Source organism: Zingiber officinale, chromosome 7A, assembly GCF_018446385.1.
Source record: "Zingiber officinale cultivar Zhangliang chromosome 7A, Zo_v1.1, whole genome shotgun sequence".
In the NCBI taxonomy this organism is placed as follows: domain Eukaryota; kingdom Viridiplantae; phylum Streptophyta; class Magnoliopsida; order Zingiberales; family Zingiberaceae; genus Zingiber; species Zingiber officinale.
This window is the reverse complement of record NC_055998.1, coordinates 102,194,248-102,216,443: the sequence shown is the minus strand read 5'-3', so window position 1 is coordinate 102,216,443 and position 22,196 is coordinate 102,194,248. Positions and strand designations below refer to the sequence as shown.

Here is a 22,196-nt window from a genome sequence, read left to right as displayed (position 1 = left end):
TCCATAGATGGTCCTTGATCTTAATTCTTTCTGTAAGAAAAATTTGGATGACTCTTCCATCCAGGGTTATAAGTATTTGAGTATGGGTTGTTCTGCCTTTGATTGTAACTCATGATTGCATCGCATTGTTCAAGTTGATTGATTTGTGCAGTGATAGCTCCCAATGGACATGAGTCATTTGAATGCTCTGAACTCCCACATACTTCACAAGATGTACTAATAGCATTGACCATATTAGCACTAATCCCCATATTCTCAAATTTCTTTGTAAGAGCATCCAATTTTGCAGACAAAAGAGTGACTGCATCTACATCAAACTTCCCTGATGCTTTAATTGTTGGGTTTACAGAGGAGTAGCCACCACTTCTTTCATTTGCCCATTGATGATGATTTTGTGCTACACTTTCAATGATTTCTTCGGCTTCATCTAAGCTTTTGTTCATAAGTGCCCCTCCAGCAGCTGAATCAAGGGACACTTTGGTATGATAATTGATACCATTGTAAAAAGTGTGCAACACTAACCATCTTTCCAACCCATGATGTGGGCATTGTCTGAGCATACTATTATATCTATCCCATGCTTCAAAAAGAGATTCTGAGTCAGTTTGCTTGAAGCTTGCAATTAAATTCCTCATATGAGCTGTTTTGCTTGGTGGATAGAACTTATCAAGAAACTGTTGCTCACACTGCTCCCAAGTGGTGATGCTATTAGGGGCCAAAGAATTCAGCCATTGCTTTGCCCTATCTCTTAAAGAAAACCCAAATAATAATAATCTAACTGCATCTGAAGGAACTCCATTCATTTTCATGGTACCACATATTTCATAAAAGACCTCTAAGTGTTGATTAGGGTCCTCATGAGGTCCTCCACCAAATTGGTTCTGCTGCACCATAGATATGATTGCGGGTTTGATCTCAAAGTTATTAGCTTCCACTGAAGGTCTTGAAATACTAGATCGAAAACCTCTCGCATAGGGTGCTGCATAATCCTTAAGTGGTCTATTTGCCATATTCAAATGTTCCTGTTCTTCAATTTGCCTTTGCAGAATTCTTCTTTTATGGAAAGTTCTATCAATCTCAGGGTCAAAAGGAAAGAATTCCCCTGCAAAGTTAGATCTTCGCATACACAAGAACAAGATTGCAGATAACAATTCGACACAAAAAGAAAAATAAAAGAATCAAAAATGCAGAATTGAGTTTGCACAAAAAAAAATTAACAAGAAGAGAAAGTCATACAAGAAAGTAAAAAAAAAAACAGAAATCTAATGATTAGTTACAACTATGCAATATGAAAGGAAAACAAATGTTATGTTTAGTCTAACTCAATTGATAATTCCTAATGTTATAGCGCAGTCCCCGGCAACGGCGCCAAAAACTTGTTACGCTCCGCAAGTGTACGAAAATGTCGCAAGTAATATAAAAGATTATCGTATCCACAGGGACTGGAATAAGCACTAGAAATGTCTCAATGCGAATTAGCTAAACAACTATCCAATCGTTTCAAAAGCAAAGTAAAGGTAAACAAATCTAATATTAAAGATCAACAAACAAGAGTTTAGTGTTTTGGGTTATGATAAAGGGAGATTCTAGGAGTTTCGGTTTCTTTGTAAGATTTCTTGAATGTAAATGGTTCACCAATTCTTATCCCTCAATTGCCAAACATGTAGAAAGTTGCCGGTTCCCTCTTGCAATAGACAACCGGCTAAGGATTGAGAAATGTATCTAAATAGGATTAATTAGACATGAACCTATGTTGTCCTTACACAGAAGTGCACCTATTACTATGCCTTCCTCGGATATCAACGTAGAAGCCCACGACTCATTAATCTATCAAGATACAAGAAGCTAATCATAAAATCCATCCTACTCTCTTGAATATCCCTATTTTCTCTTCAAGATTATCTCTCAAACGTCCTTACACGGGCTTGCACCTGCCACGTGGATCCCTCGGATGATCGAGTGAGAGTTTATCTTTACCAAGTCTATAAGAAATCCAAACAATCAATCAAGAATAAGAATTGAGCGCAAACCACCATCAATCATTCAAGATCTAATTGATACAAGCAAGATAATGTCATCGAAACAAGAAAATGGCAAATCCACAAGAGATTACATCAATCCATCATACAAATACTCCCTTAATCCTAGAATACAAGATCTACTCCATGAATCGAGGAAGAAAACCCGAAGAAATAGAGATTACAAGCATTCCTTGAATCCCCAATCCAAGAAACCAAGAAAAGGGAGAAAAGGAAACTTATCTACAAAGAAGCTTCGTCTTCGGATCCAATCGCTCCCGAGTCGAAATCGCCGAGATCTCCCTTGAATCGCAATCCTCCCAAGAATGGGAGAAACCACCAAATCTTGCTTTCTCCCAAAGGGAGATCCCTTTCAATTCATGAAGAAGAGTTTAAATAGAGGAGAATCGGGCCACACGGCCCGTGACACGCAGAGATTCACACGCCATGTCCAGTCCCTCTCTCGCAAGTGCACTAGTGTGTCTCCACACGCCGAACCCTGCTCTCTGGAAATGCTACGGCCGTGTGGTGCACACGGCCACACCGCTTAGTCTCGGAACGCTACGGCCGTGTGTGCACCGGCACACCGCTTGGTCTCGAAATCTCACACTACTGTAGACCCACACGGCCCTGTAAGGCTTCTGCTCTGGTTGGCTTCAAATCTTGACACGGCCGTGCGAGGTTCACACGGCCATGTCATCTTCCTCTTCTGTTGGTGCCAAACTCCACACGGTCCGAGCTCCATACCAGTGCAGGGCCGTGTGAGGTACACGGCCCGGTGCTTTCTCCCTTCGTTTCCTCCAATGCATGCCCAAAGATGTAGATTCTTCACCAAATCGACTCCTGTGTACAGAAAATGCACAAAAAGCAGATCTCCGAACCAAAAGAGTAAACATGCTAAAAGGAAAGCTGGGAGTATAAAAATGCATAGATCAAGCATGCTCAAAGTATGTAAATGTGCGTAAAAACATGCATAAAGGAGTATATAATCTACGCACATCAGTCATGTGCTTGGAGCACCCACTATCAACAAACCAAGTTGATAGATGCTCCCCCTTGACCAATGCCTACAAGACACGAAAAATAGATGTTTTAGGTACCCAAATCTTGGGACCTAATGCATCTACAATGAAAGACCTAGGAACCCATGCCTTGGTCACAACCTTCCTAGTCTCATGAACCCTAGAAGCATGTGATCTATGAAATTGGGTTCTAGACACTAGTGAAATGAAACTAGACTCCTTAGGTTGATATCCTAACCCAACCTTGTTGTAGACCGCCCTTTGGGCATTTAGAATCATATCTAAGGTCTTAGAGCTAGTTGAGAATTTTTCAAGCATTTTCTTGAGTTTCTCAACTTCACCCTTTAAGGCTTTGTTTTCATCCTCAAGGACCTCTAGATGTAGGTCATCAACCTCATCTTCCCTAAGGGCCCTCAAGTGCTCTACTTCATCTTTTAATGATTTAATTTGAGTTTTTGATTTCTTAAGCAAAGTAGATAAATGTGCAATGGTTTTATAACATTTCTCTAAATGAGGAGAGGTTACCTCTTCATCATCCGAAGATGATGAAGCCGCGGTTGAGGTGTCACTTGTGTCACCATCACTCCCAGAATCCGGTTCCTCCCTTGCCATGAATGCTAATTGACGTGTGCTTTTCTCCTTCTTCTCTTCCTCCGATGAGCTTGAGGAGGATTCATCCCAAGTAGCCTTGAGAGCTTTCTTCTTCTTGGCCCTTTCCTCCTTCTTCTTGAGTTTTGGACACTCGCTCCGATAGTGTCCTTTCTTGCTACACTCATAACAAGTAACATTAGTTTTATCAACATTTTGATCGATAGGTTTACCTTTCCCTTTGTATCTCCGGCTTCTTCTCATGATTCTCCTTACAAAGTTGGCCATCTCGCTTGATGATGATCCACCTTCATCATCGGACTCGGAGGAGGATGAGGATGAAGGAATCTCTTTTTCCTTCTTCTTTTCTTTCTTCCTTCTTCCATCTTTGATCTTTTCTCCTGCAACTAAGGCAATACCTTTCTCTTTTTGACCCTTGTTAGCAAACTCATGGAGTTCCATTTCACAAAAAAATTCATCTACTTTAACAATTGAAAGGTCCTTGGAGACCTTGTAGGCATCTATCATAGATGACCACAGGGCATTCCTAGGAAAGACTTTGAGAGCATACCTTACGAGATCGCGATTCTCTACGCGTTCATCTACGGAATGAAGACCATTGATAATTTCTTTGAACCTTCCGTGTAGTTCTCTTACCGTCTCGTTCTCCTTCATGGTGAGGTTTTGTAGTTGGTTTAAGAATAAATCTCTCTTAGCGATCCGAGAGTCTCGAGTTCCTTCTTGGAGCTCAATGAGCTTGTTCCACAAGTCTTTTGTGCTCGTGAATGGACCTACCTTGACGAGTTGATCCTTGGCTATCCCACATTATAGAGTGACCACTGCCTTGGCATCAGCTTATCCTTTACGAGTTTGCTCGGTGGACCACCTTGATGAGTCAAGTTCCTTACCTTCTTCGTCCTTCGGAGGTGTAAACCCTTCCTTGATGGAGAACCACATTGAGATGTCGGTCTTGAGATAGTATTCCATGCGGCTCTTCCAGTATTGAAAGTCTGCTCCGTCGAAGTAGGGTCGACGATTGGTGCTAAACCCTTCCTTCATAGCCATCTTCTTGCTCTTTAGGGTGTTAATCCGGATGAAGAGCACCTTGCTCTGATACCACTTGTTAGGATCTTCGGATGGCTAGAGAGGGGGGTGTGAATAGCCTCCTCTAAAACTTAACCAAATTCTTCAATCAAATCGTTAGCGCAGCGGAAATATGCACATAAAAAAAAAACTAATACAAGGAAAAGAAAGACACACACCACTAACACCAGTATGCACAAGGTTCGGGGATAACTTGCCCCTACTCCTCGACGTGTCCGTAAGGTGGACGATCCCTTGATCTTTCGGTAGATCACACCCCGGATAGATACCGGCTAAAGATTTCTCCTTCTCGGTGGAGTAACCTCTCCACAAAGTCTCAGAAGATATGTAAATAAAGCACAAGACTTACAGATCAGTGGCTAAAGAGAATGAAGAAGAACGCTCACAACCACGCGAAGACAGCAGTTAAACAGAGCACAAGAAGGAAGCACAGCCAAGAACTCAAAGCTCAGCACCCTTGCTTGATCGACCGAGAGTTCTCTACTTGAACCTCTCTTCATCCTTCTTCTTATGCCTCTGCTTCCACTGCGTCCTGCTTGTCCCGAATTGTTGTCAACCTGCACCGAATCCCTGCTGCAAGCTACGACGTCGCCAATCACTCTTCCTCCTCCTATGGTTTTCTGAACTCACACCAATAGAACCCATGGTCTTCACTGGGGTCTCTGAGCTCAAACTAATGAGCAAGAGTCAAGCTGATTCCCAACTGATCGTAGCCAGATCACAGCCTGATCGCAGCCAGTAACCGTTGATGCTCCAATTGCACCATTTGCAGCGAAACACAGTAGAAAGAACCCTTTGTTTTATTCTTCTGATGCAGCTTAATTTGAATTTAAGCATTGGCATGATATCTGCAACCTGCAACTTAAAAAGCTAACAGCGGATGGTTAAATCAGATGGATCAGAAGTTGCAGAGAAACAGCAGAAACTTCAGACAGTATTGTAGATCGATCCACAGCTTGTTGGACCGATCAGGCTATGGCCTGATCGATCCAGGAGAGCTCTAATCGATCTGTGGACCAATCAGGCTATAGGTGGATCGGTCCACAGACCGATCCCCTATACTCTCTCCCAACTTTATTGCCTCCTGATCGGTCTCCAAACTGATCAGTAAATCTCACAGAAGGTTACTGATTGGTTACTGATCGGTCTACAGACTGATCAGTAATTCTCACAATAAGTTACTGATTGGTTACTGATCGATCTGGCGACCGATCAGATAACCATAGTATCACTGGATCTGTCAACAGACCGATCAGATATCAACAGACCGATCCAATGCCTATATAGGTAGGTTTAGAGCTTCCCAGCCCTAAACCCTAAAGCCTTCCTGGTCTAGAGAACGAGCTACCGAGCCCTCTCCGACTTCGTCCGGTCCAGAGAACGAGCTATAGAGCCCTCTCTGACCTAGTCCGGAGAACGAGCTACCAAGCCCTCTCCGACTTCGTCCGGTCCAGAGAACGAGCTACCGAGCCCTCTTTGACCTAGTCCGGAGAACGAGCTACCAAGCCCTCTCCGACTTCGTCCGGTCCAGAGAACGAGCTACCGAGCCCTCTCTGACCTAGTCCGGAGAACGAGCTACCGAGCTCTCTCCGACTTCGTCCGGTCCAGAGAACGAGCTACCGAGCCCTCTCTGACCTAGTCCAGAGAACGAGCTACCGAGCCCTCTCTGACTTCGCTTGCCAAGTTTCCATACTTGGACTTTTCCCTTCCACCTGATCAACACTGATCAGTAATCAATCTGAGTTTAATTAATATCTGATACAAACTTAAATCAGTGTCAACATCAAAACAACAGCCAGGTCAGACCGTATCAACAATAGGCGCCTCTGATCGGATTCTATACCAATTTTGATCAGGATTACAGCCTAACCACCATAAACCAGATGAAAATAAGCTATACTTGTCGATTCTCGGGGAGTTGTACGATATGCCCATAACCCACTGGGTAATTTGTCCACCCAACTTTTTCCAACATGATCCAATTTAGTTTTGAGCTCTCTGATAATTTCCCTATTTATTACCTCGGCTTGCCCATTACTTTGTGAATAAGCCACAAAGGTGAAGGCCTGGGTAATACTATATCCCAAACACCATTCTTGAATTTTTTTTACCTTGGAATTATCTTCTATTATCAGAAATCAACTTATGTGGGATGCCAAATTTGTAAATAATATGTTGCCATGAGAATTTGATAACTGCTTATTTAGTAGTTCTATATAATGATTCAGCTTCCACCCATTTTAAAAAATAACCCACAATTATCAATAAAAATCTCCTTTGACTAGGTGGCATAGGAAACGGTCCCACTATATCCAAACCTCCTCTGTGCTTTAGCGTTGATGAGCAATTCTAGATCTTCCTGCGTTAAGGTGATGGTATTGAGTTTTTCAGCGTCCTCCATCGCAAAGCTTCAAATTCAGGTGAAGATTTCCATAGACGATGCCAAACTTGATCATGTCTAAAGGCTATGAGATGGTGTGCTGACTTTAATGGGTGGTTGGTCGAAGGATAATGAGCTTCTCGAGATCTGAAGGAACTCCTCAATGATCCTGCGTATAATCAGATGAGCCAACAAAGTATTAGTGACCTAAGACCGGGGTGAAAATCCTTGGATAGACCCTCTGATGCTCAAGTCAGTCTCCTCTCTTGAAAGTAGTAGAAGAACAGTAGCGAAAGTGCAAGAAAGCAGGACTTCCGATGTTAATGTTTGCGTACCTTGCCAGAGAGAGGATTCCCCTTTTTATACCACCTTACATGACCTTCATGATCTGAGGTAGTCCCTGATTTGTTAGAGTTTATTAGGTGATAGAAAAAAGTATAACCTGGGTGTTTCATGATAGTTCTAAAAAATCTTTTTTTTACCCATAGGTGTACCTCTTTTGTCGTTTATGCTCTGCATCATTACCGAAGTTATTGAAGGAAAACACTGTTGTAACTAACTCATTAATGGGAAACTAATTAGTTTTCAAAGGAGATTTCAAGGGAATATTTTCCGATAATTATGACAGACTATCAAAATGTTGTCTGTTGTTTGCCTGCTAAACACATCTTAGCCGCTCCACCTGGCTAGCTACCTTACTTGTTATTGTATTAATCTGCTCAACCATACATTAAATACTATAAAAACTTGATCAGAAACTAATATAATACCCTTATTATGCCATAAGTTCACTTGATGAGTCATAAAGCATGTATGTTAGAATTATATTTTAGAAGTACTACACCTTCAGATAATTTAAACCCGTCTAACCTTGATAGGTCAGGCATATACAGAGAACCATATGTTTAATCTATCCTCATCCGAACAATAGTGTATGTATAAAGAGTTTTATGAGGTGAAATGTTATTAAGTCTGTCCGAGCCTTGCCCGGCTGGGTGTTCATAGAGAACCTTATATCCGTTTAATCTTTACCCAGCTAAATGCATATCGAGAGCTATATATATAAGGTTAAGTACCTCTGGGCCACCCAGGCATTGATCGATCGGGTGTTCACAGAGAATTTTATGTTCGTCAAGCCTTTGCCCGGCTGAACGCATATCGAAAGATATATATATATATATATATATATAAGGTTAAGTATCTCTAGGTCCACTCGGGCCTTGTCCGACCGAGTGTTCTCAGAGAACCTTATGTTCTTTCAGCCTTTACTCGACCGAATGCATATTGAGAGCTATATATATATAAAAGGGTAAGTGCCTCTGGGTCCGCCCAGGTCTTGTCTGGTCGGGTGTTCACAGAGAACCTTATGTCCGTCCAGCCTTTACCCGGTCAAACGCGTATCGAGAGCTATATATATATATAAGGTTAAGTATCTCTGGGTCTGTCTTGACCTTGTCCGACCAGGTGTTCACAAAGAACCTTATGTTCATTCAGCCTTTACCCAGCCGAACGTATATCAAGAGCTATATATATAAGGTTAAGTATCTCTAGGTCCGCCCAAGCTTTGCTCGGCCGAGTATTCTCTGAGAATCTTATGTTCGTTCAGCCTTTACCCTATTGAACGAATATCAAGAGCTATATATACATAAGGTTAAGTGCCTCTCGGTCCTCCCAGGCCTTGCCTGGTCGGATGTTCACAGAGAACCTTATGTCCGTGCAACCTTTACCTGGCTGAACGCGTATCGAGAGCTATATATATAAGGTTAAGTATTTCTGGGTTTGCCCGAGCCTTGCCCGACAGAGTGTTCACAAAGAACCTTACGTTTGTTCAACCTTTACTCACCCGAATACATATCGAGGGTTATATATATATAAGGTTAAATATCTCTGGGTTAGTCCGGGCCTTTCCCGGTCGGATATTCACAAAGAACCTTGTGTTCGATTGGCCTTTGTCTGGCCGATCATATGTTAAGAGTTTTATAGGGTTAATCATCTTTAGGCCCACCCGGGCCTTGCTTGGTCGAGCGCCCATAGAAAGCCTTACGTTCGATCAACCTTTGCTAGGATGATCACATGTTAAGACCTTTATATAAGGATTAAATACATAGAGCCTGAATGACCTTTCGTTCGGCCAAATTCTTCTAAGTATGACCGACCATTAATTGACCCAGCACTCTATTTCTTATTTTCATCATAAGGCCTTAGAGTTCTTATATCTTACCAAGTTTGCAATCGGTCGGCCCTATACAAGCATTCTGCTTTGGAACTATGCGGACGAGATTTAAGGATTCCGAGGCCAAGTGATCAACAAAACCAAATATCGAATACCACTCTATCTTTACTTTGACCGCCACCCTATCTTGATTTGACCTCCACCTCATCTCCTAAACCCACTCACCATAACCCTTATCAACAATCATGGTCGAGAACGATCATGAATGCGACAAGTTGACATTACATGACCTATCAACGTGACAAGCTTAATTCAAAGAATATAATTTCTTCTGTAACATCAACTGATACCGAGTTGAATGTAGGTGTTGGGCCAATCAACAATCTATTGGAGATTAAGGATTACAGTCTAACCAATACCTACTTCTACCATATCACCAGTGGTACTAGTTCATGCTACTAGTAGTTGGGTGAGGGATATAGCATGCATATTGTTATTAACTTAGTCAGTAGATGACCGATTTACTTTGTTTGTTGGGGATTCTGACCCTTGGGTTTCTCATGGAAAGCTAGATAACCTGGAAGGTACATTTGAGTGCATGACTTGTACTGACTTAGAAAAAGTTGAATTAGCTACATACCACCTATGAGATCAGGTCGTTGGTGAAAAATATAGAAGTCAATTTTTGGGGTAACGAACAAGGAGTGTATACCTATACAGATAGATACATCCTAGGGATTTTGACCATGGACCTCTCATATATAGACAGATAACCTAGAAGGTACATTGAGATTTATGACCCACGATGATTAGGAGAAGGTGTTGTTAGTTGCTTAACACCTATGATATTCAATCGTTACTAAGTGAAAATTGAAGAAGCTGATCTTCGAGGGGCAGAATGTTGATTGACAGTTATTTCAACAAGCTATTTAGTGATAGTGCTTCTCTACCATTATATGCATAGCTTATTGTCAGAGGTTCCTCAACCTTAAGTAGAGCAATTGTAGTATGATGGGTTACAAGACAATGGTTAGTCAACTCATCTAACATTGTCTACATCAAATAACTCAAGACCTTAACCACATAATGTTTTACACAAGGTCTTGAAGTTTCTATTTAGATCAGATTAGTCGATCCTTTGTCGACACTTGTTGAAAAATATTTCTAGGGATAGATTAGTAGACTTTTTATACTCAAATGGATCTATGTTCCATTACCGTCTGTTTGAATATTCGGCTAGTTTTGTTAAGCACTTCGAATTACTTGATCATAGAAGTGGGTCTGATGAGAACCTTCATTTCTTGAGATATGGACTACATCTGCAGCCAGATTGTAGGCCTTGGGTTGGGATTTTGAAGAGAAACTCCAATTCTCGATAAAAATATGACAACAGGAGAACATTGTTCAAGAGTTTAGCTTCCAGTATTCAAGCTAAAGGTTCGGTACTCTTTGCTATTACAAAGGGTAAAAGCCATTCTGAGAAGTGACATGAGGTAATCATACAGACATATATTGCAAGATCAAGGAAGCGTTGAGGATAAGTTAGTGCAAATTTGTGAGTCTTGTGACCATTTGATACGGTTGAACTTTATTATAAAGCATAAAGAAACATGTATCAAGGATAGTTTAAACACAATATTCATTATTGCCACTCAATGTCTATGAAATGAAAACTGCAGTCACAACTATGAGATTATGGAAGAGGCACTTCTCATTGGTTGCTGAATGTTACTGATAACATCAATATATGGTTATTGTTGTAATCCATTTCTTGTAGCAGATGAAGTTGTCAAATTTTAGCTCAATCTTCCCTTGGCTAGTTATCATCTTGTGATTTTTTGGAGGTCAAGAAGGTAGTTGTTTGATGATATAACTGTTGGACAAACAATCTGTTGTTAGAGATTTACAGGGTATTAGTTGAATTTAAATTACACAGAATTAAATTTACTTATTTGTCAAGATGACATGAGTAGATAATCTCAGATTGTCGGTAGGGGCTGGTTTCTGCTAATTGCTGAGTGCATACCGAGCTCCAAGTCCGAGCAGCAAAGTCTGAGCGGATTGAAGGGGCGGGCAGGCAAGTAGCACATTGGTCGACCGGGCAGACAAGTCGAGCGGGCAGTTAGCCTTATAGTGGACGGCAGGGCAGCCTAATGGGAGAGTGGTCGAGCGGTCCATGCGAGTGGGCGGGCGAGTAGACTGAGCGAGCTACGACCAGATGAGCGGAGCAGTAGAGTGAATAGAGGGCTGAACAGTTGAACGACCGAGTGAGTGAACGGTTGAATGGGCATGCAGCCGACTGGATGAAAAGGCCGACCAGGTTGGAGGCAGAGCGGTCGAACGAACTAGGCAAGCGGTCGAGCGAACTAGGCAAGCTAGCAACTTGAGCGGATGAAGTGGCCGGCCGGGCGATGCGGAGAGGCTGACCGGGCGGATGGAGAGACCGACCAGGCAGAGAGGTCGACCGAGCAAGCGGCCGAGCGGACGTAGAGGCTGAACGAGCGTGTGACCGGTCGGGTAGTGAGGCCGAGTGAGGCAGCCAAGTGGCCGGTCGGGTGGGGAAGCTGAGCGTCTGAGCAGGCGAGCCGGGCGACCGAGTGAGTAGAGAAATCGAGCGGCTGATGAATCCGAACAAGCAAATGGACCGAGGCCTGCGAGAGTCGCAGTTTCCTTGAAACAGATTCGTCCCACCTCTAGCTGTGCTTCGAGGTTTTCTCGGGTCGTCTGTTTCCCAGTATACAACGGTTAACCATGGCGCACACCAAGCACTGGTGGTCATGGCGAATTAAGTGATACCCGACTTCTATGCTTAGATCAAGGACAATGCTAATGATTGATTAATGATCATTGCAGGATCGAGAAGCGCTAGAAGGGGGGTGGAGGTGAATAGCGCTCATTTTAAAAACAAAAATCGGAGATAGGTAGAGGAATAAAGACACAAAAAATAATCGCAACCACCAAGAGTTACTTGGTTCGGAGCCTATGACGACTCCTACTCCAAGGCCTGCATCTGAGAGTGCTTTCGATGGGCAATCACTAATCAATCAAAAGAAGTACAAGTGCAATGATTAACAGTAATTATAAAACTTAGAGTATACCAACGACTCAGAAATAAAGATCTTTAGCGTGGTGGTTATCGGGGCAGTTTTTGAACGTTGAGGAAGCGTTTTCACATAGTGCTAAGAAGTGAAAGTTGCATGGAATGTTGTTGTTGTGCATCTGGTCAAGACTGCCTTATATAGCCTGCTGAAGGGGCCTTCAACCTGTTGGATCACGTCGGCCGACTAGAAGGGGGGGGGTTGAATAGCCTACAAATACAAAAAAAAACCCTTCTCGACTTTTCAAAAGAACACTTGCATAAATTATAAAAGAAATAAATTAAAACAGAAAAGAAGAGGCACAAGATGTTTACTTGGTTACAACCGAGGAGGTTGTTAATCTAAGAAAATGTCACACTAGTATCTCCTTCAGGCGGAAAAGCCTCTTATAACAGTGAAGCGCAAAAAGAAAGAAGCTAAACTAATATGGAAGCACACAAGTGTTGAAATTACAATTTCTGAGTTGATTGAAAGCTTCTGGACCAAGGTTGTATTTATAGCCTTGGTTGGGGTGCTTAGAGGTGTTCCAGGCATCTGGGAGGGGATAAACTTTTATCCCCTTTGCAATGGATCGCGTTTGACATGATTATGGTTAAAAGTCAATCTCGGGTGCTCGGAATGGTTCTGGGCACCCGGACTAGTTAAATCAACAAAGTTGACTTTTGGTCCTGGCCCCTCTGCTCCGGTGCTGCTCGCCTCAGTCTGGGTCTTCCGCTCCGGCTCCGCTCACTTGGGTGATTTCAGCCAACCGAAATAAGGTTCACCCGAACCTAATTTCGGCCTTCTCGAGCAACCTTCCGCTCCGACTTCTCGTCCCTCAGAAACGTCGTGCGCCTCTTTCTCGTCCGCCCGCGTACTCTTCCGCGGCGTCTCATACCTCAGACACACCGAGCCTGTCAGCTCCCTCCCGTGCCGTCATTCTCGCTAGCTGCGTCTTTAGCTCGACTCCCTGTGTTCCTAAACTCCTGCACACTTAGATACAAGGTTAAAACACGACAGAACCTAACTTAACTTGTTGATCATATCAAAACAACCTTGGGGTTCCAACAATCTCCCCCCTTTTGATGTGAGCAGCCCAAGTTAAGCTAGGGTAAATAGACATAAAAATAAAATATCTAATATTACAATAGAGTGCAAAAAGATAGAAAATTTTGGTCTACCTCCCCTTAGACTTATATTTTTCCTTCTCCCCCTTTGATCTCATAAAAAATTGGTTCAAAGAAAACTCTAAGGTTAATAATTTTGAATTTTTCAAAAATTATTTTGATTTTACTTAAAAATTTGTAATAATTTTCAACAAAGTTTCTAAGTTTCTTTAAGAAAATTATAAGTTAAACAAAATTCTAAGTTAGATAATTTGCAAAAATAATATTTTTGAAAAAAAAATTCTAACTTAAATCTTTGAGAATTTTCTAAGTAAAAATTTTAGGTAAAAAAAATTTAAGCAACAATTTCAGAAGAAATTTTAACTTAGGCAATAAATTTTGAGAATTTTTTTAAGTAAAAATTTTACGCAAGAAAATTTTTTCTAAGTATAAAAAATAATTTTGAAAAATTTCCAAAAAATGTTTGAAAAACTTTTTTTTAAAGCATTATTAAATTTCAATCAGAAAGTTAATTAAATATTTTATTTCAATATTTTGGCTTCTAGGCAGTGGCGAGACACTAGACCTTCTTGGTTATTGGAGCAACAATCACTTTTTTAGACAAAGCCTCATAAAGAAATTTATTATCTAATTTTCTCTCTGAAAGCTCTAAATCTAATTAATAATTCAAGTTAAACAGGACTTTGGAACCCAATATAGGTTCCAACCTACTGGATTGACTAAAAATTTCTTAGGGACATATCTTTTTGAGATATTCTAATTTGTCCCTTGTGGTATCTAAAATACCAATTTAGATTATTAAAATTTTAAATTATCATTTTCTAATTTTAATTTGTCTAACTCTTCTAAGGGGCAAGATTTAGCTAGTATTACTTTTAAATTTTTAATTTCTTTTTCTAATTTACAACAATCCTTAGTTAACAGTTTAATAAACTTAAATAGTTTATCGGGAGGAAGAGATCGTACCTGAATTACCTAGTTGATCTCGTTGTCCGTGTCTCCCCCTGAACTACTCCTATCTTCCGACGTAGCTCCCCCTTCATCGATGCTCTCGATGCTCATTTCGGAAGAGCTTGACTCGTAGTCATCGTCTTGATGACTTGCCATTAGTGCAAGTCTGGAGAAGACCTCGACTTCCGATTCGGACGACGTATCATCCCGCGCCGCCTTTAAGACTTTGTGTTTTTGGACATGCTTCTTACCTTTGTCCTTGTCCATATTCCTCAGCTTGGGGCAGTTACCCTTGACATGCCCTTCTTCGTTGCAGTGGTAGCAATGGATCACCCTTTTCTTTCTACCTTGCGAATGGTTAGTATTTTTAGTTTTACTAAGTTTCTTGAAACGTTTGGAAGCTTGTAGATCTGGAAGCTTGTAGAATTACCAGATGGTGTAAAAGCCATTGGGTAAAAATAGGTCTACAATAGGAAAAGATGGATAGACAGGAAGGTGAAAATTTTCAAAGCAAGGCTTGATGAAAAAGGAAACTTTTTCACTAGGAGCCATGCTTAAGTCTATCCAGATTCTTTTATCTATTTGGCAAGTGGATGTCAAGACAGCATTCCTTAACGGAAGTCTTGAAGAAATTATCCATATAAAGCAACCAGAAGGGTTCATTGCAAAGGGCAAAGAGCATCTTGTGTGCAAGCTCAATCAGTCTATGGACTGAGACAAAGCTTCAAAGTCTTGGAACATCCGGTTTATCAAAGTAATCCATACCTATGGATTTATTTAGTAACCGGATAAGTCTTGTGTATACAAAAAGTGTGATGGAAACGTGGTGGTATTTCTTGTACTATACGTAGATAACATTTTTGGTAGTTGGAAACAATATCAAAGTGTTGTCAGAAGTAAGGGTATGGTTGTCCAAATAATTCGATATGAAGGACTTGGGAGAATGTATATATTCTTGGGATCAAAGTAATAAGGGATCGCAAGAAAAGAATATTTTACTTATCCTAAGCTTCATATATCGAAATAATCCTTGCTCGTTTTAAGCATGCAAAACTCCAAGAAAGGTTTCTTACCTTTTAGGCATGGAGTAGCTTTATCTAAAGAGATGTCTCAAAAGACATCAAAGGAGATAAAGGAAATGAAGGCAGTTCTTTATGCTTCGGCTGTCGGAAGCCTAATGTATGCTATGCACGAGATCAGAAATCTGTTTTGCTGAGGGCATTGTTAGTAGATATCAAAGTAACCCTTGACAAGGACATTGGACTGCAGTAAAGCATATATTGAAGTACCTTAGAGGCACTAGAAATTATATGCTAGCTTACAAGACAGTTGATTTGGTCCCTATGGGTTGCATAGATTTTGACTTCCAATCGGATAGGGACAATAATAAGTCAACCTCGGGGTTTTGTGTTTACTTTAGGAGGTAAAGTCATAACTATGGAAGAGTGATAAGCATAGGCGTTTTTCTGGACTCCACCATAGAAGCTGAGTATATGGCAAGCCTCTGAGGTAGCCATAAAAGTTGAATGACTCAACAACCTCAAGATAGACTTAGATATGATTTCTGGTTTGTCCAAAGATTATTACAATTTATTGTAATAATAGTGGTGCAGTAGCAAACTCGAAGAACCCATGAGTCTATAAGGCAAGTAAACACAATAGAGCACAAGTACCACCCAATACGAGAAATCGTATAAATGAGGAGAAGTTGTTGCTACCTAGATTGCATCAGATGATGACCTATAGATCTTTTCACTAAGGCCCTTAAGGCAAAAGCTTTTGATGGGCATGTTGAAGGGTTGGGAATCAGATGTATGGCAGCAGATGTGGCAACTTAGTCTTTTAGTATAAGTGGGAGATTGTTAGGATGTATACTAAAAGCCTAGCTTTTGGTATAAACATTTATCTAGAAATAAGAATCACATTGGTCAAATGTCTACATTTATGATAAATGTAGTTGTTCAATTAATTTATATTGTAGATAACATGGTGTGTGGTGTCACACACAGAAGATCATGTTATCAGTACCTTATAAATTATAAACAGTAGCTCACGACCAAGATGGAAAGGAACAAACCATTGGAAGGTCGTAGTGTAATTAGGTATTAGTTTATCTTAACTATATAATTACACTAGTACACTTAGAGTGTATTAAGTAGGACCATTAGAGGTTGTTTCTTTTATACTGACTTTATAAAGGAACAAAGACCTCAGATATTATGGAAGTGTGCGCTCTTAATCCTAATATAATAACAAGCACATATATTTGATATTTATTTCTTTAATTTATCAATGGGTAAGATTTAGTTTGATAAATCAATAAGCCCGATAAGTTAGAAAATGATATCACTTATAGTGTGTGTTGTTGATTATAGAAGGAAACTGTGTCCTAGTAATCTAGGTTGAGAATGTCCCCAAGAGGAGCTCATAAGGATTGTCATGTTAAACCCTGCAGGTGGACTTAGTCCGACATGATGATAAGGTTGAGTGGTACTACTCTTGGACTAAGATATTAATTAAATGAGTTGTCAGTAACTCAGTTAATTAGTAGACATTCGACATCTTAAACACAGGGAGACTAACACACTCATAATAAGAAGGAACCCAAAATGTAATTTGGGATTGGTGCGGTAGTTCAATAATAGTTCTCTAGTGGAATGAATTATTATTGATAAAATTAAGTTGTGTGTTAGGGGCGAACACGGGATGTTTAATTTTATCGGGAGACCAAAACCAATTCCTCCTCTCGGTCCCTATCGTAGCTTCTTGTATATAGAGATTTATACTCACCACATACCCACCTTCTTACCCATCCAATGGGGGCGGCCAAGCTAGCTTGGAACCCAAGCTAGGGCCGGCCAAGACCAAGTGGATGAGCCAAGTTAGTGGCCGGCCAAAGCTTGGGTCCCAAGCTTAGGTGGCCAGCCACTAGAATATTAAAAAGGATTTTTATTAAAATTATTTCTTATGTGGATATCATGGTTTTAAAAGAGAGTTTAAAAAAATTAAAAATTTCCTTTTATAGCTTTCTACAAAAGATTAAGAGAAGAGATTAATCTCTTTCTTTATTTGTAGATTAAAAGGATGGTTTTAATTTTTGGTAAAAACTTTCCTTATTTGTAAATCATCTACATGTTTAAAAGAGAGTTTAAAATTTGAAATCCTTCCTTATTTGTTGATTAAAAGGTGGATTTTAAATTTTAAAAAAACTTTCCTTTTAAACCATGTTCATGATTTAAAAGAGAGTTTAAAAATTAAATATTCTCTTTTATAAGTTTCTACAAGAGATTAAGAAAAGATTTAATATCTTTCCTTATTTGTAGATTAAAAGAGATTTTAATTTTTAGAGATAACTTTCTTTTTATCCACATGTTTAAAAGAAAGATTTTAATTTATAAAATTTCCTTTTTATTAACCAATCATGAAGGGATTAAAATTATTGGAGAAATTTTTATAAATTTCTGGAAACAAATTAGGAAGTTTTAATTTTTGTTTTAATTAAAACTTTTCTTGATTTGGGGAGAAGAGTGACCGACCAAATAAATTGGAGAAGAGAAAATTATTTTTAATTAAATAAATTTTCTTTTTCAATGGCAAAAGAATTAAGGAAGTTTTTATTAAATTTTCCTTATTTGCCAAGACCAAGGATTATAAAAGAAGGGGTAGAGGAGGCTTCATAGTGAACAACTCTATTCTATTTTCTCCCTCTTTTCTTCCTTGGTGTGGCCGGCCATTCTCCTTTTCTCTCTTCCTCTTGTGTAGCCGAAATCCTTTATCTCTTGGAGCTTGGAGGAGGTGGCCGGATCTAGCTTGAGGAAGAAGGAGAGAAAGCTTGCATCCCTTGTTGCTTGGTTGGTGAAAAAAGTTCTTCATCCTTTAGAAGATATGCTTGGCCGAAACTTGAAGGAAGGAAGAAGGAGGTGCCTTGGTGGTTCTCGTCTCGGAAGATCGTTGCCCACACAACGCTCGGGATTAGAAGAGGAATACGGTAGAAGACCTAGAGGTTTTTGTTTGCAAAAGAAAAGATATACTAGTATTTAATTTCCGCATCATACTAGTTTTATTTCTTTGTAAAATTACCAAATACAAGAGGCATGCGATTCTAGTATTTCGAATTTGTTTTCGATGTTGTGTTCTTTTGTTTTTCTTTTCCTTGTGATTTGATTGTTCTTTTCGGTTGACCTAAAGTTATTTAAGGAAATTAAATATTAGCTTTCCTTAAAAGGCTTTGTTTAGGCGGTGGTGGTTGTTCCCATATCCAAGAAGGTCATGTGCCTCGCCATGCAGTCCTGGAAGTCAATTTTAGAAATTAATATTTAATGAAATTAATAACCTAGGTGGTTTGGATCGAACGTGTTAAGTTCCGCAGGAGATCCAAGTCTAAACCTAAAAGAACAAATAAATTAAACTTTGGATCAAACGTGTTAAGTTCCGCAGGCGATTCAAGTTTAATTTAAAAGAACACATGGTAGCTAGGAAAAGGTTCAGACCTTTGTACAAAATTTTTGTACAGTGGAACCATTAAGTTTTCCGAGTAGCAACCAGGAGGTTGTGAAGTAGATCTTGTCTTGCGAGCTTCGCTTCGGACGTCCCTTCGTGTAGCTCAAGGAACTTCTCCCAAAGTTCCTTCACGGAGTCGTAGTTGTCGATTCGGTTGACTTCTTGTGGCGGAAGAACGCTCAGAAGATGGTACTCTGTTTTATCGTTTGCCACGTAGTCGGCCTACTCCTTTTTCATCCATTGATGTTTTTCTTTGCCCTCCGGTGCTACAAAACCAAATTCCATTATAAAAAGTAATTCAAAGTCGGTTTTGAAAAATATCAGTATTCGCTTTTTCCAGATAGTGAATTCCCCTTCGAACTTCGGCGGGTATATGCTCGGTCCAACCATCGTCTTTGCTTCGATCGACGGTTAGTCCTCCTGAAGCATCCTTGCTCTGATACCACTTGTTGGATTTCATCGGCCAGCTAGAAGGGGGTTGAATGGCATGCAAATACAAAAAAAAAAACCCTTCTCGACTTTTCAAAAGAACACTTGCATAAATTATAAAAGCAATAAATTAAAAAAGAAAAGAAGAGGCACAAGATGTTTACTTGGTTACAACTGGGGAGGTTGTTAATCTAAGGAAAGTGTCGCACTAGTATCTCCTTCAGGCGGAGAAGCCTCTTATAACAGTGAAGCGCAAAAAGAAAGAAGCTAAACTAATATGGAAGCACACAAGTGTTGGAATTACAATTTATGAGTTGATTGAAAGCTTTTGGACCAATGCTGTATTTATAGCCTTGGTCGGGGTGCCTGGAGGGGTTCCAGGCACCTAGGAGGGGATAAACTTTTATCCCCTTTGCAACGGATCACGTTTGACGCGATCCTGGTCAAAAGTCAATCCCGGGCGCTCGGAATGGTTCTGGACGCCCGGACCAGTAAAGTCAACAAAGTTGACTTTTGGTTCGGGCCCCTCTGCTCCGATGTTCCTCACCTCGGTCCGGGTCTTCTGCTCTGGCTTCGCTTGCTTGGGTGATTTCAGCCAACCGAAATAAGGCTCACCCGAACCTAATTTCGACCTTCTCGAGAAACCTTCCGCTCCGGCTTCTCATCCCTCGGAAACGTCACGTGTCTCCTTCTCGTCCACCCGCGTACTCTTCCGCAGCGCCTCATACCTCAAACGCACCGAGCCCGTCAGCTCCCTCTCGTGTCATCCTTCTCGCTAGCTGCGCCTTTTACTTGACTTCCTATGCTCCTAAACTCCTGCACATTTAGACACAAGGTTAAAACATGACAGGACCTAACTTAACTTGTTGATAATATCAAAACAACCTTGGGGCTCCAACACAACCTTCATGGATGGCGCCTCCAGCAGGGATTCTTATCGCTTCCGCGTCGGAGACGATAGCTTCCGTGGCCTGCACCATTCGAAGGCACCTTCAAGCTCTATGGAAGGCGCCTTTCATCCTTCATCCAAGGCGCCTTCGCGCCTTGCTGCACGAGGACTTCGATTAAGGCACCTGAGGCGCCTCCAACAACCCCGGAGACGCCTCAGACACTGTTTATCCAATCTTTTCCTTGTGTAACTCCCTTCCTGCAAGGCATATTAGTCCACAAACAAAGTATACCCTGTAAAACAAAGTTAGCACAATAAAATATGAATAATATAAGTGATTGATAGCCTTCGGACTATCCAATTCTGACTTTTGGATTTCTCGAAAATCCTAGGTCGAACCGACGCTTACTGTTCCCTCAACGGGGAACGCGCCCTTACCTACTCCTTTTAGGAGAAATTACCTTTTGTCAGATGGGTCCTCTAGACTGACTAGACTTTTGCTCAGCGCTCGAGACTTTAGGACTTCCCCGTTGGATGTTCGATTCCCGACCCATCCAGTCTTTCACCTGGTCCGCGACCACCAGGATTTTCACCTAGAGTCCCAGACTCTAGGGTTTCGCCCAAAGTCGATGACTCACCAAGACTTTCCACCTAGGGGTTTTCACCTGCCTAGAATCCACTAAGACTTTTGCCTAAGTACATTTAGTACTTTCCTGCATGCTCATTCAAACTTGTTAGACAACAAGTAACCTTAACTTTGAACCCTTTGCCATTATCCAAACATAAGTACGATCGTCTGATGCTTCCCGCACCAACAATCTATCCCTTTTTTATTATGGCAACACAATTCAAAGTTAAGGCAAATATATAACAATAAGTATGAAAGAAAATGCAATAATAAAGGCCCTTAATTTTCTTCTTAATTTGCTCTTAGCTCCCCCTTAATTTTCTATTTTCTCTTTTTCTTAACTTTAGCTTCTCTTCCCCTTTGAAATATATCAAAAACACTTTCGAGAGAGTTGAAAATACTTTTAAATAGACTAAGATTTTTAAAGTTTTGAAAAATACTGAGTTTTGAAGAATAAAACACTTAGTCTATATTAAGCTTTATAACACTTAGCTTAAAAAAGATTTTGATAAAAGCTTAGTTAATTACTTAGCTTTAAAAATATGGAGAAGCTTAGTTTGAACTTTTCAAAGAAGAGAGAAATAATTTTGAAATTAAAAAATTTTAACTTTTCAAAAAAGAGTTTTAACTTTGAAAAAGAAACTTTAACTTTTCAAAGAAAAGAGAAATAATTTTGAAATTAAAAAAACTTTAACTTTGAAAAAAGAATTTAACTTTTAAAAAAAGAGTTTAACTTTTAAAAAAAGAGTTTAACTTTTAAAAAAACTTTAACTTTTTTTTAAAATTTTAAATTTTCACTCCTCCTGGATTAATGCTAAAAATTTTTTTAGTGCCCTAGAGTCCAAGCATGAGTATTTAAAGCAAAAAACTTCAACATAAACATCTTCCTTTCCTATCAAAATATCTAACCTTTAGCTACTAGCTATTTTACCATGAGGTAGTAGCTTTCACTTGGTTAGTTAAATTAAGTAGGTGTCCAGTTAGTTTGACTAATCATGAATAACTTGATTAATTTGATTTTGGTATTTATTGTCCAGACTTATGTCGATGCATAGACATAAGTATTTTGAAGTCCAAGCAGTATCCTATGCATCTCACACTATTCTAAGTGTTTTTCATACATAAGCAAGGTAATTCTAGTGTGTTTGTGACATGCTCTGGCTGAAGCTTAGGGGTATATATTTTCTAGGGGGAAAGTCCTAAACTATTTCCAAACTTTGAAAATATTAGTAAAACTGAGAGTTTTAAAAATAATTTTCCTAGAATTTTAAAACATGGTTTTGAAAAAACTTAATTAAAAGGAGTGATTG

General features: G+C 40.0%; 1 non-coding gene across 1 annotated transcript; it reads left to right on the top strand.

Moving 5' to 3' along the window:
* The first annotated feature begins 531 nt into the window (after positions 1-531).
* On the top strand, positions 532-637 carry LOC122003249. Its single transcript, XR_006117899.1, has one exon. It is a non-coding gene; the product is annotated as a small nucleolar RNA R71 (small nucleolar RNA).
* The last annotated feature ends 21,559 nt before the right edge of the window (positions 638-22,196 follow it).